Source organism: Bombina bombina, chromosome 10, assembly GCF_027579735.1.
Source record: "Bombina bombina isolate aBomBom1 chromosome 10, aBomBom1.pri, whole genome shotgun sequence".
NCBI classification, from domain to species: Eukaryota; Metazoa; Chordata; class Amphibia; order Anura; family Bombinatoridae; genus Bombina; species Bombina bombina.
Genome location: NC_069508.1, coordinates 12,610,748 through 12,630,232, shown reverse-complemented (window position 1 = coordinate 12,630,232; position 19,485 = coordinate 12,610,748). Strand labels below are relative to the sequence as shown.

General features: G+C 42.6%; 1 protein-coding gene across 1 annotated transcript in view; it reads right to left on the bottom strand.

Moving 5' to 3' along the window:
- The window catches only part of CRB1 (crumbs cell polarity complex component 1), a 114,323-nt gene that overhangs the window by 39,056 nt on the left and 55,782 nt on the right, over positions 1 to 19,485 (bottom strand). The window lies entirely within an intron of this gene.

Here is a 19,485-nt window from a genome sequence, read left to right as displayed (position 1 = left end):
ATTCAAATGGGTAAAATAAGGGGTGGAACGACCATTCGTGCAGCAGGTGCTGTGGTACAAGGGCCCAAATGCTGTGGTGGCCCTATACATAGCTGCCAGTCTATACATAGGTGTGTGCAGAATGTGTAAAACCTAATACACATGAGCCTTTTTGCAGTGAAGATCATCTTATCTATCTATCTATCTATCTATCTATCTAGTGTCTATCTATCCAGTGTCTATCTATCTTCTACCTATCTATCTATCCAGTGTATATCTATCTATCTATCTATCTATCTAATTATCCATTCAGTGTCTATCTATCAATCTATCCAGTGTATATCTATCTATCAATTTATCCAGTGTCTATCTATCAATATATCCAGTGTCTATCTATCAATATATCCAGTATCTATCTATCTATCTATCTATCCAGTGTCTATCTACCTATCTATCTATCTATCTATCTATCCAGTGTCTATCTACCTGTCTATCTATCTATCTATCTATCTATCTATCAATCCAGTGTATATCTATCTATCTATATATCTATCTATTTATCCAGTGTCTATCTGTCTATCTACCTAAGATAGATAGATACTGTATAGATAAATAGACAGACAGATAGATACTGTATAGATAAATAAATAGATAGATAGATAGATAGATAGACACTATATACATAGTATTCATGGAATAAACTTCCATTTGAGGTGGTAAACACAAAGGGGCCTATTTATTAATGTGCGAGCGGACATGATCCGATATTGCGGATCATGTCCGCTGCACATCAATAAATGCCGACAGCATACGCTCTCGGCATTTATCATTGCACCAGCAGTTCTTGTGATGCAATACCGCCCCCTGCAAATTCGCGCCAATTGGCCGCTACCAGGGGTTGTCAATCAACCCGATCGTATAAGAAGGAGCTTGATAAATTTGCCCCAAAGACTGTAAAGGAATTAAAAAATGCCTGGGACTTGATAAGGCTATCCTAAGACAAAAGTAACGTAATATGGGTAGAACCTTTTGGGTTCTTATCTACCGTCAAATTCTATGTTTTTATGTTTCTGTCTGTCTGTCTAATCTATCTATCTACTCAAAATCATTATACAGAGCAGCAAGTATTTTATTACTATTGCTTTCTTCCACCTTTGGTGGGGCCTTTTGTTGAGGAGATTCCACTACTGGACACAGTATCCTCACCACAGTATCCTCACCATAGTATCCTCACCACAGTATCCTCACCACAGTATCCTCACCACAGTATCCTCACCACAGTATCCTCACCATAGTATCCTCACCACAGTATCCTCACCACAGTATCCTCACCACAGTATCCTCACCACAGTATCCTCACCACAGTATCCTCACCACAGTATCCTCAGCACAGTATCCTCACCACAGTATCCTCACCATAGTATCCTCACCACAGTATCCTCACCACAGTATCCTCACCACAGTATCCTCACCACAGTATCCTCACCATAGTATCCTCACCACAGTATCCTCACCATAGTATCCTCACCACAGTATCCTCACCATAGTATCCTCACCACAGTATCCTCACTACAGTATCCTCACCACAGTATCCTCACCACAGTATCCTCACCACAGTATCCTCACCACAGTATCCTCACCACAGTATCCTCACCACAGTATCCTCACCACAGTATCCTCACTACAGTATCCTCACCACAGTATCCTTACCACAGTATCCTCACCACAGTATCCTCACCACAGTATCCTCACTACAGTATCCTCACCACAGTATCCTCACCACAGTATCCTCACCACAGTATCCTCACTACAGTATCCTCACCACAGTATCCTCACCACAGTATCCTCACTACAGTAGCATCCTCACCATAGTATCCTCACCGCAGTATCCTCACCACAGTATCCTCACTACAGTATCCTCACCACAGTATCCTTACCACAGTATCCTCACTACAGTATCCTCACCACAGTATCCTCACCACAGTATCCTCACCATAGTATCCTCACCACAGTATCCTCACCATAGTATCCTCACCATAGTATCTTCACCACAGTATCCTCACCACAGTATCCTCACTACAGTATCCTCACCATAGTATCCTCACCACAGTATCCTCACCACAGTATCCTCACCACAGTATCCTCACCACAGTATCCTCACTACAGTATCCTCACCACAGTATCCTCACCACAGTATCCTCACCACAGTATCCTCACCATAGTATCCTCACCACAGTATCCTCACCACAGTATCCTCACTACAGTATCCTCACCACAGTATCCTCACCACAGTATCCTCACTACAGTAGTATCCTCACCACAGTATCCTCACCACAGTATCCTCACTACAGTATCCTCACCACAGTATCCTCACCACAGTATCCTCACCACAGTATCCTCACCACAGTATCCTCACCACAGTATCCTCACTACAGTATCCTCACCACAGTATCCTCACCACAGTATCCTCACCATAGTATCCTCACCACAGTATCCTCACCACAGTATCCTCACCATAGTATCCTCACCACAGTATCCTCACCATAGTATCCTCACCACAGTATCCTCACCATAGTATCCTCACCATAGTATCCTCACCACAGTATCCTCACCACAGTATCCTCACTACAGTATCCTCACCATAGTATCCTCACCACAGTATCCTCACCACAGTATCCTCACCACAGTATCCTCACCACAGTATCCTCACTACAGTATCCTCACCACAGTATCCTCACCACAGTATCGTCACCACAGTATCCTCACCACAGTATCCTCACCACAGTATCCTCACCACAGTATCCTCACCATAGTATCCTCACCACAGTATCCTCACCACAGTATCCTCACCACAGTATCCTCACCACAGTATCCTCACCATAGTATCCTCACCACAGTATCCTCACCATAGTATCCTCACCACAGTATCCTCACCACAGTATCCTCACCATAGTATCCTCACCACAGTATCCTCACCACAGTATCCTCACCATAGTATCCTCACCATAGTATCCTCACCATAGTATCCTCACCACAGTATCCTCACCATAGTATCCACACCACAGTATCCTCACCACAGTATCCTCACCACAGTATCCTCACCACAGTATCCTCACTACAGTATCCTCACCACAGTATCCTCACCACAGTATCCTCACCACAGTATCCTCACCATAGTATCCTCACCACAGTATCCTCACCACAGTATCCTCACCATAGTATCCTCACCACAGTATCCTCACCACAGTATCCTCACCACAGTATCCTCACCACAGTATCCTCACCACAGTATCCTCACCATAGTATCCTCACCATAGTATCCTCACCATAGTATCCTCACCACAGTATCCTCACCACAGTATCCTCACCATAGTATCCTCACCACAGTATCCTCACCACAGTATCCTCACCAGGCATTTACAAGAGAAAGATTCGCTACAGAACAGATTTACTGGATGAGATAACGGTCAGACGTCACATTATTTTGTAATCTTGCAGTGGGGTCTGGCTTGGCTGTTCCTATAGTCAGTAACATGAAATACACCTGTACAGTTGCTGATTTCTTGGACAAAAACTTTTTATAGCTTAGTTACAAAATAAAACCCTATCCTCACCATAGTATCCTCACCATAGTATCCTCACCACAGTATCCTCACCACAGTATCCTCACCACAGTATCCTCACTACAGTATCCTCACCACAGTATCCTCACCACAGTATCCTCACCACAGTATCCTCACCATAGTATCCTCACCACAGTATCCTCACCACAGTATCCTCACTACAGTATCCTCACCACAGTATCCTCACCACAGTATCCTCACTACAGTAGTATCCTCACCACAGTATCCTCACCACAGTATCCTCACTACAGTATCCTCACCACAGTATCCTCACCACAGTATCCTCACCACAGTATCCTCACCACAGTATCCTCACTACAGTATCCTCACCACAGTATCCTCACCACAGTATCCTCACCATAGTATCCTCACCACAGTATCCTCACCACAGTATCCTCACCATAGTATCCTCACCACAGTATCCTCACCATAGTATCCTCACCACAGTATCCTCACCATAGTATCCTCACCATAGTATTCTCATCACAGTATCCTCACCACAGTATCCTCACTACAGTATCCTCACCATAGTATCCTCACCACAGTATCCTCACCACAGTATCCTCACCACAGTATCCTCACCACAGTATCCTCACTACAGTATCCTCACCACAGTATCCTCACCACAGTATCCTCACCACAGTATCCTCACCACAGTATCCTCACCACAGTATCCTCACCATAGTATCCTCACCACAGTATCCTCACCACAGTATCCTCACCACAGTATCCTCACCACAGTATCCTCACCACAGTATCCTCACCACAGTATCCTCACCATAGTATCCTCACCACAGTATCCTCACCACAGTATCCTCACCATAGTATCCTCACCACAGTATCCTCACCACAGTATCCTCACCATAGTATCCTCACCATAGTATCCTCACCATAGTATCCTCACCACAGTATCCTCACCACAGTATCCTCACTACAGTATCCTCACCATAGTATCCTCACCACAGTATCCTCACCACAGTATCCTCACCACAGTATCCTCACCACAGTATCCTCACCATAGTATCCTCACCATAGTATCCTCACCATAGTATCCTCACCACAGTATCCTCACCATAGTATCCTCACCATAGTATCCTCACCACAGTATCCTCACCACAGTATCCTCACCACAGTATCCTCACCACAGTATCCTCACTACAGTATCCTCACCACAGTATCCTCACCACAGTATCCTCACCACAGTATCCTCACCATAGTATCCTCACCACAGTATCCTCACCACAGTATCCTCACCATAGTATCCTCACCACAGTATCCTCACCACAGTATCCTCACCACAGTATCCTCACCACAGTATCCTCACCACAGTATCCTCACTACAGTATCCTCACCATAGTATCCTCACCACAGTATCCTCACCATAGTATCCTCACCACAGTATCCTCACCACAGTATCCTCACCACAGTATCCTCACCATAGTATCCTCACCATAGTATCCTCACCATAGTATCCTCACCACAGTATCCTCACCACAGTATCCTCACCACAGTATCCTCACCACAGTATCCTCACCACAGTATCCTCACCATAGTATCCTCACCACAGTATCCTCACCACAGTATCCTCACCATAGTATCCTCACCACAGTATCCTCACCATAGTATCCTCACCACAGTATCCTCACCACAGTATCCTCACCATAGTATCCTCACCACAGTATCCTCATCACAGTATCCTCACCATAGTATCCTCACCACAGTATCCTCACCACAGTATCCTCACCAGGCATTTACAAGAGAAAGATTCGCTACAGAACAGATTTACTGGATGAGATAACGGTCAGACGTCACATTATTTTGTAATCTTGCAGTGGGGTCTGGCTTGGCTGTTCCTATAGTCAGTAACATGAAATACACCTGTACAGTTGCTGATTTCTTGGACAAATTCTGATACTTTTTATAGCTTAGTTACAAAATAAAACCCTACGACATGTGACCATCACACGCCTCTGATAATGGTGACAACAAAGACCCAATGGGCTCCTTACCAACAGGTATCAGAACCGACGTCAGACCGGCCCATATGAACGGACAGAGCATTGTCTGTGTTGTGCCCGGATCTCTGCACTGGATTACTGGCTTGCACAAATGCCACAGTACTGAAATCCTATAAGATCAGCTTAGTCTAATTTCTGTTACACAAGGGGTGAGGTGAGCTCTGCCCCTGAAATACTCTGTTAAACTGGCAATTGTATAGGAAAACAAACATGAGAAGAGAACACAAAACCTCAGCTGAGAGCAGCTTACAGACAGTCTATAAGCGAACGTGTTTACTTTTAACTTGTAATACGTGCGCTACTTCCGTTGCACGCAAAAAACAAAAAAATCCAATATCACTTGCGCTCTCTACAGTTAGTGCGCCACTAGTATCCTTATTCAGCCACTGTCATTATGTTAGTATAAAGTGAAACGTTTTACTGTTGTTATCTGATAAAGCCAATTAGTGAGATATGTTAGGTGTCTACTGTCACATTAATGAGTTATAATAATGGAATATGCAGGCACCACTTATAGCAGAGTTGTGAGTCAGAAGCTACCAGGCTGCTAGTGATAGTGACCAGACCTCAGGAGCCGCTATCATTTATTTAGGCGCACATAGCGCAGTCTCAGTAATCTATGAACAGTCACTAAGTGTGAGGAATCATCTGTCGCTAGATGTTTCTATAGTGGCTACTTTATAATGTCATATCTAGGATCTAATCTATAATGTCATATATAGGATCTAGTCTATAATGCCATGTATAGGATCTAGTCTATAATGTCATGTATACAATCTAGTCTATAATGTCATGTATAGGATCTAGTCTATAATGTCATGTATACGATCTAGTCTATAATGTCATGTATACAATCTAGTCTATAATGTCATGTATACAATCTAGTCTATAATGTCATGTATAGGAACTAGTCTATAATGTCATGTATACGATCTAGTCTATAATGTCATGTATACAATCTAGTCTATAATGTCATGTATACGATCTAGTCTATAATGTCATGTATACAATCTAGTCTATAATGTCATGTATGGGATCTAGTCTATAATGTCATGTATAGGAACTAGTCTATAATGTCATGTATACGATCTAGTCTATAATGTCATGTATAGGAGCTAGTCAATAATGTCATGTATGGGATCTAGTCTATAATGTCATGTATAGGAACTAGTCTATAATGTCATGTATACGATCTAGTCTATAATGTCATGTATAGGAGCTAGTCTATAATGTCATGTATAGGAACTAGTCTATAATGTCATGTATAGGAACTAGTCTATAATGTCATGTATACGATCTAGTCTATAATGTCATGTATAGGAGCTAGTCTATAATGTCATGTATAGGAACTAGTCTATAATGTCATGTATACGATCTAGTCTATAATGTCATGTTTTGCATTTATTTGCTATAAATATCCCCTCTCACTTAGGTCGGCCCTGCTGACACTGGTGCACACTAGACTTGTGCGCAGTGGAAAAATTTGTTACTGTTAGTTTCAGACCGATTCAGGTTATTTAGAATTTCGTTTTCAGATCGATTCAGATACATTCGAATGTATTCGTTTTGGATTCATTCGGATTCAAATAAACTTGGATGTATTCGGTTCAGATTCGATTTGTAAATACGGAAGTTCGGTATGTGTTAGGTGGGATGTACTGTGTATTAGACTAGTATTATGTACTGTATATTAGGTGTAACCCATCTGACTCAACATAAGTACTAACCTCACAGGTACCAGCAACACAATATGCACAGAGCTTGCAAAGGTATATGACCTAATATACAATACATAATACTAGTGTAATACACAGCACATCCCACCTAAGTACCAACCTCACAGGTACTGCTACATAATGTGCCCTGCACAGAGCTAGCAGAGGTATATAACCTTATATACAGTACATAATACTAGTGTAATACACAGCACATCCCACCTAAGTACCAACCTCACAGGTACAGCTACATAATGTGCCCTGCACAGAGCTAGCAGAGGTATATAACCTTATATACAGTACATAATACTAGTGTAATACATAGCACATCCCACCTAAGTACCAACCTCACAGGTACCAGCTACATAATATGCACAGAGCTAGCAGAGTGATATTACCTAATATACTGTACATAATACTAGTGTAATACACAGCACATCCCACCTAAGTACCAACCTCACAGGTACAGCTACATAATATGCACAGAGCTAGCAGAGTGATATTACCTAATATACTGTACATAATACTAGTGTAATACACAGCACATCCCACCTAAGTACCAACCTCACAGGTACAGCTACATAATGTGCCCTGCACAGAGCTAGCAGAGGTATATAACCTAATATACAGTACATAATACTAGTGTAATACATAGCACATCCCACCTAAGTACCAACCTCACAGGTACCAGCTACACAATATGCACAGAGCTAGCAGAGGTATATAACCTAATATACAGTACATAATACTAGTGTAATACATAGCACATCCCACCTAAGTACCAACCTCACAGGTACCAGCTACATAATATGCACAGAGCTAGCAGAGTGATATTACCTAATATACTGTACATAATACTAGTGTAATACACAGCACATCCCACCTAAGTACCACCTCACAGGTACCAGCTACACAATATGCACAGAGCTAGCAGAGGTATATAACCTAATATACAGTACATAATACTAGTGTAATACACAGCACATCCCACCTAAGTACCAACCTCACAGGTACCAGTTACACAATATGCACAGAGCTAGCAGAGGTATATATACAGTACATAATACTAGTGTAATACACAGCACATCCCACCTAAGTACCAACCTCACAGGTACCAGTTACACAATATGCACAGAGCTAGCAGAGGTATATAACCTAATATACAGTACATAATACTAGTGTAATACACAGCATATCCCACCTAAGTACCAACCTCACAGGTACCAGCTACACAATATGCACAGAGCTAGCAGAGGTATATAACCTAATATACAGTACATAATACTAGTCTAATACACAGCACATCTCACCTAAGTACCACCTCACAGGTACCAGCTACACAATATGCACAGAGCTAGCAGAGGTATATAACCTAATATACAGTACATAATACTAGTGTAATACACAGCACATCCCACCTAAGTACCAACCTAACAGGTACCAGCTACACAAAATGCACAGAGCTTGCAAAGGTATATGACCTAATATACTGTACATAATACTAGTGTAATACACAGCACATCCCACCTAAGTACCACCTCACAGGTACCAGCTACACAATATGCACAGAGCTTGCAAAGGTATATGACCTAATATACAGTACATAATACTAGTGTAATACACAGCATATCCCACCTAAGTACCAACCTCACAGGTACCAGCTACACAATATGCACAGAGCTAGCAGAGGTATATAACCTAATGTACAGTACATAATACTAGTGTAATACACAGCATATCCCACCTAAGTACCAACCTCACAGGTACCAGCTACACAATATGCACAGAGCTAGCAGAGGTATATAACCTAATATACTGTACATAATACTAGTGTAATACACAGCACATCCCACCTAAGTACCAACCTCACAGGTACCAGCTACACAATATGCACAGAGCTTGCAAAGGTATATGACCTAATATACAGTACATAATACTAGTGTAATACATAGCACATCCCACCTAAGTACCAACCTCACAGGTACCAGCTACACAATATGCACAGAGCTTGCAAAGGTATATGACCTAATATACAGTACATAATACTAGTGTAATACACAGCACATCCCACCTAAGTACCAACCTCACAGGTACAGCTACATAATGTGCCCTGCACAGAGCTAGCAGAAGTATATAACCTTATATTCAGTACATAATACTAGTGTAATACATAGCACATCCCACCTAAGTACCACCTCACAGGTACCAGCTACATAATGTGCCCTGCACAGAGCTAGCAGAGTAATATGACCTAATATACTGTACAATACTACTGTAATTGTGATAAGTCCATGGCCATTCGAATGTAACAAATAAATCCAAACTAATTTACGATTTCAAACTAATAAATAACGGATTTATTCGTTATAAATGTATTTGGATTCGTTTAGTTTCATTGCTGGATAATTCGGAAATTCGAATCGATCCGAAGCTCCGAATTTGAAAAAGTCGTCCGAATTTCGATTGCTGTACTAAGTACAGTGTGATAGTGAGGCATGAGTACTTAGTATTGTGTGACGTGAGGCATGAGTACTTAGTACTGTGTGACGTGAGGCATGAGTACTAAGTACTGTGTGACGTGAGACATGAGTACTTAGTACTGTGTAAAGAGAGGCATGAGAACTTAGTAATGTGTAAAGAGAGGCATGAGTACTTAGTAATGTGTGACATGAGGCATGAGCACATAGTACTGTGTGAAGTGAGGCATGAGTACTTAGTACTGTGTGAGGTGAGACATGAGTACTTAGTACTGTGTAAAGAGAGGCATGAGTACTTAGTAATGTGTAAAGAGAGGCATGAGTACTTAGTAATGTGTAAAGAGAGGCATGAGTACTTAGTACTGTGTGAAGTGAGGCATGAGTACTTAGTACTGTGTGAAACGAGGCATGAGTACTTAGTACTGTGTGAAGCGAGGCATGAGTACTTAGTACTGTGTGAAGCGAGGCATGAGTACTTAGTACTGTGTGAAGAGAGGTATGAGTACTTAGTACTGTGTGAAATGAGGCATGAGTACTTAGTACTGTGTGACATAAGGCATGAGTACTTAGTAATGTGTAAAGAGAGGCATGAGTACTTAGTAATGTGTAAAGAGAGGCATGAGTACTTAGTACTGTGTGAAGTGAGGCATGAGTACTTAGTACTGTGTGAAGAGAGGTATGAGTACTTAGTACTGTGTGAAATGAGGCATGAGTACTTAGTACTGTGTAACATAAGGCATGAGTACTTAGTAATGTGTAAAGAGAGGCATGAGTACTTAGTACTGTGTGAAGTGAGGCATGAGTACTTAGTACTGTGTGAAGAGAGGTATGAGTACTTAGTACTGTGTGAAGCGAGGCATGAGTACTTAGTACTGTGTGAAGCGAGGCATGAGTACTTAGTACTGTGTGAAGAGAGGTATGAGTACTTAGTACTGTGTGAAATGAGGCATGAGTACTTAGTACTGTGTGACATAAGGCATGAGTACTTAGTAATGTGTAAAGAGAGGCATGAGTACTTAGCAATGTATAAAGAGAGGCATGAGTACTTAGTGCTGTGTGAAGCGAGGCATGAGTACTTAGTACTGTGTGAAGTAAGGCATGAGTACTTAGTACTGTGTGAAGCGAGGCATGAGTACTTAGTACTGTGTGAAGCGAGGCATGAGTACTTAGTACTGTGTGAAGTGAGGCATGAGTACTTAGTACTGTGTGATGTGAGACATGAGTACTTAGTACTGTGTGATGTGAGACATGAGTACTTAGTACTGTGTGAAGTGAGGCATGAGTACTTAGTACTGTGTGAAGTGAGGCATGAGCACTTAGTACTGTGTGATGTGAGACATGAGTACTTAGTACTGTGTGAAGCGAGGCATGAGTACTTAGTACTGTGTGAAGCGAGGCATGGGTACTTAGTACTGTGTGAAGTGAGACATGAGTACTTAGTACTGTGTGATGTGAGACATGAGTACTTAGTACTGTGTGATGTGAGACATGAGTACTTAGTACTGTGTGATGTGAGACATGAGTACTTAGTATTGTGTGATGTGAGACATGAGTACTTAGTACTGTGTGATGTGAGACATGAGTACTTAGTACTGTGTGATGTGAGACATGAGTACTTAGTACTGTGTGATGTGAGACATGAGTACTTAGTATTGTGTGATGTGAGACATGAGTACTTAGTACTGTGTGATGTGAGACATGAGTACTTAGTACTGTGTGATGTGAGACATGAGTACTTAGTACTGTGTGATGTGAGACATGAGTACTTAGTACTGTGTGATGTGAGACATGAGTACTTAGTACTGTGTGATGTGAGACATGAGTACTTAGTACTGTGTGAAGCGAGGCATGAGTACTTAGTACTGTGTGATGTGAGACATGAGTACATAGTACTGTGTGATGTGAGACATGAGTACTTAGTATTGTGTGAAGAGAGGCATGAGTACTTAGTACTGTGTGATGTGAGACATGAGTACTTAGTATTGTGTGAAGAGAGGCATGAGTACTTAGTACTGTGTGATGTGAGACATGAGTACTTAGTACTGTGTGATGTGAGACATGAGTACTTAGTATTGTGTGATGTGAGACATGAGTACTTAGTACTGTGTGATGTGAGACATGAGTACTTAGTACTGTGTGATGTGAGACATGAGTACTTAGTACTGTGTGAAGCGAGGCATGAGTACTTAGTACTGTGTGATGTGAGACATGAGTACTTAGTACTGTGTGATGTGAGACATGAGTACATAGTACTGTGTGATGTGAGACATGAGTACTTAGTATTGTGTGAAGAGAGACATGAGTACATAGTACTGTGTGATGTGAGACATGAGTACTTAGTACTGTGTGAAGCGAGGCATGAGTACTTAGTACTGTGTGATGTGAGACATGAGTACATAGTACTGTGTGATGTGAGACATGAGTACTTAGTACTGTGTGATGTGAGACATGAGTACTTAGTACTGTGTGATGTGAGACATGAGTACATAGTACTGTGTGATGTGAGACATGAGTACTTAGTACTGTGTGATGTGAGACATGAGTACTTAGTACTGTGTGATGTGAGACATGAGTACTTAGTACTGTGTGATGTGAGACATGAGTACTTAGTACTGTGTGAAGCGAGGCATGAGTACTTAGTACTGTGTGATGTGAGACATGAGTACATAGTACTGTGTGATGTGAGACATGAGTACTTAGTACTGTGTGAAGAGAGGCATGAGTACTAAAATACGTACACGGCTCTTGTAGCCCACACTAATACCCACCTGTAACACAAACACCATCCACTCCCAGTCACATCTAATCACTTATCTGTTTATGCTCATAAACAGAATCTTATCCAACAGCTCTTAAATAGTTATCACATTAACCTCCCTGTCCTTGTACCCTTCCTTATTTTGTAGAGGTTTGTCTGGGGCAAGGAGCCAAATACCCCCTGTGTGTATATGGCTCGTTAAGGGCTGCTGGGAAATTTAATTAGAAGCAGCCTCACCAAGCTTCCAAGTACACGGGGGGAGCAAGACTGATAGTGTAGATAGAGGGGTGCCCTGATGTACTCCGGTCATCAGACAGCAGGAATGTTACTTTTACAAAATACAAGTAAAGCTCAGACCTTACTGTTAAATTGTCTGCAGATATAGAAATTAGAAAGCATCTAAGTCCCCATTTTACATTTAATAAAACTTTCCTAACCTCACAGGTCTCTTCTTCACATGTACAGAGCTTCCCTAACCTCACAGGTATCTTCTTCACATGTACAGAGCTTTCCTAACCTCACAGGTCTCTTCTTCACATGTACAGAGCTTCCCTAACCTCACAGGTATCTTCTTCACATGTACAGAGCTTCCCTAACCTCACAGGTATCTTCTTCACATGTACAGAGCTTTCCTAACCTCACAGGTCTCTTCTTCACATGTACAGAGCTTCCCTAACCTCACAGGTCTCTTCTTCACATGTACAGAGCTTTCCTAACCTCACAGGTCTCTTCTTCACATGTACAGAGCTTCCCTAACCTCACAGGTCTCTTCTTCACATGTACAGAGCTTCCCTAACCTCACAGGTCTCTTCTTCACATGTACAGAGCTTCCCTAACCTCACAGGTCTCTTCTTCACATGTACAGAGCTTCCCTAACCTCACAGGTCTCTTCTTCACATATACAGAGCTTTCCTAACCTCACAGGTCTCTTCTTCACATGTACAGAGCTTCCCTAACCTCACAGGTCTCTTCTTCACATGTACAGAGCTTCCCTAACCTCACAGGTCTCTTCTTCACATGTACAGAGCTTTTCTAACCTCACAGGTCTCTTCTTCACATGTACAGAGCTTCCCTAACCTCACAGGTCTCTTCTTCACATGTACAGAGCTTTCCTAACCTCACAGGTCTCTTCTTCACATGTACAGAGCTTCCCTAACCTCACAGGTCTCTTCTTCACATGTACAGAGCTTTCCTGACCTCACATGTCTCTTCTTCACATGTACAGAGCTTCCCTAACCTCACAGGTCTCTTCTTCACATGTACAGAGCTTCCCTAACCTCACAGGTCTCTTCTTCACATGTACAGAGCTTCCCTAACCTCACAGGTCTCTTCTTCACATGTACAGAGCTTCCCTAACCTCACAGGTCTCTTCTTCACATGTACAGAGCTTCCCTAACCTCACAGGTCTCTTCTTCACATGTACAGAGCTTTCCTAACCTCACAGGTCTCTTCTTCACATGTACAGAGCTTTTCCTAACCTCACAGGTCTCTTCTTCACATGTACAGAGCTTTGCTAACCTCACAGGTCTCTTCTACACATGTACAGAGCTTCCCTAACCTCACAGGTCTCTTCTTCACATGTACAGAGCTTTACTAACCTCACAGGTCTCTTCTTTACATATACAGAGCTTTCCTAACCTCACAGATCTCTTATTAACATGTACAGAGCTTCCCTAACCTCACAGGTCTCTTCTTCACATGTACAGAGCTTTACTAACCTAACAGGTCTCTTCTTCACATGTACAGAGCTTTCCTAACCTCACAGATCTCTTATTAACATGTACAGAGCTTCCCTAACCTCACAGGTCTCTTCTTCACATGTACAGAGCTTCCCTAACCTCACAGGTCTCTTCTTCACATGTACAGAGCTTCCTTAACCTCACAGGTCTCTTCTTCACATGTACAGAGCTTTCCTAACCTCACAGGTCTCTACTTCACATGTACAGAGCTTTCCTAACCTCACAGATATCTTCTTCACATGTACAGAGCTTTCCCTAATCTCACAGGTCTCTTCTTCACATGTACAGAGCTTTCCTAACCTCACAGGTCTCTTCTTCACATGTACAGAGCTTTCCCTAACCTCACAGGTCTCTTCTTCACATGTACAGAGCTTTCCAAAACCTCACAGGTCTCTTCTTCACATGTACAGAGCTTTCCTAACCTCACAGGTCTCTTCTTCACATGTACAAAGCTTACCTAACCTCACAGGTCTCTTCTTCACATGTACAGAGCTTCCCTAACCTCACAGGTCTCTTCTTCACATGTACAGAGCTTCCCTAACCTCACAGGTCTCTTCTTCACATGTACAGAGCTTTCCTAACCTCACAGGTCTCTTCTTCACATGTACAGAGCTTCCCTAACCTCACAGGTCTCTTCTTTACATGTACAGAGCTTTCCTAACCTCACAGGTCTCTTCTTCACATGTACAAAGCTTACCTAACCTCACAGGTCTCTTCTTCACATGTACAGAGCTTCCCTAACCTCACAGGTATCTTCTTCACATGTAAAGAGCTTTCCTAACCTCACAGGTCTCTTCTTCACATGTACAGAGCTTTCCTAACCTCACAGGTCTCTTCGTCACATGTACAGAGCTTTCCTAACCTCACAGGTCTCTTCTTCACATGTACAAAGCTTGCCTAACCTCACAGGTCTCTTCGTCACATGTACAGAGCTTTCCTAACCTCACAGGTCTCTTCTTCACATGTACAGAGCTTCCCTAACCTCACAGGTCTCTTCTTCACATGTAAAGAGCTTTCCTAACCTCACAGGTTCCTTCTTCATATGTACAGAGCTTACCTAACCTCACAGGTCTCTTCTTCACATGTACAGAGCTTTCCAAACCTCACTGATCTCTTATTCACATGTACAAAGCTTGCCTAACCTCACAGGTCTCTTCTTTACATGTACAGAGCTTCCCTAACCTCACAGGTCTCTTATTCACATGTACAGAGCTTTCCTAACCTCACAGGTCTCTTCTTCACATGTACAGAGCTTTCCTAACCTCACAGGTCTCCTCTTCACATGTACAGAGCTTTGCTAACCTCACAGGTCTCTTATTCACATGTACAGAGCTTTACCTAACCTCACAGGTCTCTTCTTCACTTGTACAGAGCTTTCCTAACCTCACAGGTCTCTTCTTCACATGTACAGAGCTTTCCTAACCTCACAGGTCTCTTCTTCACATGTACAGAGCTTTCCTAACCTCACAGGTCTCTTCTTCACATGTACAGAGCTTTCCTAACCTCACAGGTCTCTTCTTCACACGTACAGAGCTTCCCTAACCTCACAGGTCTCTTTGTCACATGTACAGAACTTCCCTAATCTCACAGGTCTCTTCTTCACATGTACAGAGCTTCCCTAATCTCACAGGTCTCTTCTTCACATGTACAGAGCTTTCCTAATCTCACAGGTCTCTTCTTCACATGTACAGAGCTTTCCTAACCTCACAGGTCTCTTCTTCACATGTACAGAGCTTTCCTAACCTCACAGGTCTCTTCTTCACATGTACAGAGCTTTTCTAACCTCACAGGTCTCTTCTTCACATGTACAGAGCTTTCCTAACCTCACAGGTCTCTTATTCACATGTACAGAGCTTTCCTACCCTCACAGGTCTCTTATTCACATGTACAGAGCATTCCTACCCTCACAGGTCTCTTATTCACATGTACAGAGCTTTCCTACCCTCACAGGTCTCTTTTTCACATGTACAGAGCTTTCCTAACCTCACAGGTCTCTTTTTCACATGTACAGAGCTTTCCTAACCTCACAGGTCTCTTCTTCACATGTACAGAGCTTTCCTAACCTCACAGGTCTCTTCTTCACATGTACAGAGCTTTCCTAACCTCACAGGTCTCTTCTTCACATGTACAGAGCTTTTCCTAACCTCACAGGTCTCTTCTTCACATGTACAGAGCTTTCCTAACCTCACAGGTCTCTTCTTCACATATACAGAGCATTCCTAACCTCACAGGTCTCTTCTTCACATGTACAGAGCTTTACTAACCTCACAGGTCTCTTCTTCACATGTACAGAGCTTTCCTAACCTCACAGGTCTCTTCTTCACATGTACAGAGCTTTACTAACCTCACAGGTCTCTTCTTCACATGTACAGAGCTTTCCTAACCTCACAGGTCTCTTCTTCACATGTACAGAGCTTTACTAACCTCACAGGTCTCTTCTTCACATGTACAGAGCTTTCCTAACCTCGCAGGTCTCTTCTTCACATGTACAGAGCTTTGCTAACCTCACAGGTCTCTTCTTCATATGTACAGAGCTTTCCTAACCTCACAGGTCTCTTATTAACATGTACAGAGCTTTCCTAACCTCACAGGTCTCTTCTTCATATGTACAGAGCTTTCCTAACCTCACAGGTCTCTTCTTCACATGTACAGAGCTTTCCTAACCTCACAGGTTTCTTTTTCACATGTACAGAGCTTCCCTAACCTCACAGGTCTCTTCTTCATATGTACAGAGCTTTCCTAACCTCACAGGTCTCTTCTTCACATGTACAGAGCTTCCCTAACCTCACAGGTCTCTTCTTCACATGTACAGAGCTTTCCTAACCTCACAGGTCTCTTCTTCACATATACAGAGCTTTCCTAACCTCACAGGTCTCTTCTTCACATGTACAGAGCTTTACTAACCTCACAGGTCTCTTCTTCACATGTAAGGAGCTTTCCTAACTTCACAGGTCTCTTCTTCATATGTACAGAGCTTTCCTAACCTCACAGGTCTCTTCTTCACATGTACAGAGCTTTCCTAACTTCACAGGTCTCTTCTTTACATGTACAGAGCTTTGCAAACCTCACAGGTCTCTTCTTCACATGTACAGAGCTTTGCAAACCTCACAGGTCTCTTCTTCACATGTACAATGATTACCTAACCTCACAGGTCTCTTCTTCAAATGTACAGAGCTTTCCTAACCTCACAGGTCTCTTCTTCACATGTACAGAGCTTTTCCTAACCTCACAGGTCTCTTCTTCACATGTGCAGAGCTTTCCTAACCTCACAGGTCTCTTCTTCACATGTACAGAGCTTTCCCTAACCTCACAGGTCTCTTCTTTACATGTACAGAGCTTTCCTAACCTCACAGGTCTCTTCTTCACATATACAGAGCTATCCTAACCTCACAGGTCTCTTCTTCACATGTACAGAGCTTCCCTAATCTCACAGGTCTCTTCTTCACATTTACAGAGCTTTCCTAACCTCACAGGTCTCTTCTTCACATGTACAGAGCTTCCATAACCTCACAGGTCTCTTCTTCACATGTACAGAGCTTTCCTAACCTCACAGGTCTCTTATTAACATGTACAGAGCTATCCCTAACCTCACAGATCTCTTATTAACATGTACAGAGCTTCCCTAACCTCACAGGTCTCTTCATCACATGTACAGAGCTTCCCTAACCTCACATGTCTCTTCTTTACATGTACAGAGCTTTCCCTAACCTCACAAGTCTCTTCTTCACATGTACAGAGCTTTTCTAACCTCACAGGTATCTTCTTCATATGTACAGAGCTTTACTAACCTCACAGGTCTCTTCTTCACATGTACAGAGCTTTCCTAACCTCGCAGGTCTCTTCTTCACATGTACAGAGCTTTGCTAACCTCACAGGTCTCTTCTTCACATGTACAGAGCTTTCGTAACCTCACAGGTCTCTTCTTCATATGTACAGAGCTTTCCTTACCTCACAGGTCTCTTCTTCACATGTATTGTACAGAGCTTTCCTAACCTCACAGGTCTCTTCTTCACATGTACAGAGCTTTCCCTAACCTCACAGGTCTCTTCTTCACATGTACAGAGCTTCCCTAATCTCACAGGTCTCTTCTTCACATTTACAGAGCTTTCCTAACCTCACAGGTCTCTTCTTCACATGTACAGAGCTTTCCTAACCTCGCAGGTCTCTTCTTCACATGTACAGAGCTTTGCTAACCTCACAGGTCTCTTCTTCACATGTACAGAGCTTTCCTAACCTCACAGGTCTCTTCTTCACATGTACAGAGCTTTGCAAACCTCACAGGTCTCTTCTTCACATGTACAGAGCTTTCCTAACCTCACAGGTCTCTTCTTCACATGTACAGAGCTTTGCTAACCTCACAGGTCTCTTCTTCACATGTACAGAGCTTTCCTAACCTCACAGGTCTCTTCTTCACATGTACAGAGCTTTCCTTACCTCACAGGTCTCTTCTTCACATGTACAGAGCTTTGCAAACCTCACAGGTCTCTTCTTCACATGTACAGAGCTTTCCTAACCTCACAGGTCTCTTCTTCACATGTACAGAGCTTTGCAAACCTCACAGGTCTCTTCTTCACATGTACAGAGCTTTCCTAACCTCACAGGTCTCTTCTTCACATGTACAGAGCTTTGCAAACCTCACAGGTCTCTTCTTCACATGTACAGAGCTTCCCTAACCTCACAGGTCTCTTCTTCACATGTACAGAGCTTCCCTAACCTCACAGGTCTCTTCTTCACATATACAGAGCTTTCCTAACCTCACAGATCTCTTCTTCACATGTACAGAGCTTCCCTAACCTCACAGGTCTCTTCTTCACATGTACAGAGCTTTCCTAACCTCACAGGTCTCTTCTTCACATGTACAGAGCTTTGCTAACCTCACAGGTCTCTTCTTCACATGTACAGAGCTTTCCTAACCTCACAGGTCTCTTCTTCACATGTACAGAGCTTTCCTTACCTCACAGGTCTCTTCTTCACATGTACAGAGCTTTGCAAACCTCACAGGTCTCTTCTTCACATGTACAGAGCTTTCCTAACCTCACAGGTCTCTTCTTCAAATGTACAGAGCTTTGCAAACCTCACAGGTCTCTTCTTCACATGTACAGAGCTTTCCTAACCTCACAGGTCTCTTCTTCACATGTACAGAGCTTTGCAAACCTCACAGGTCTCTTCTTCACAT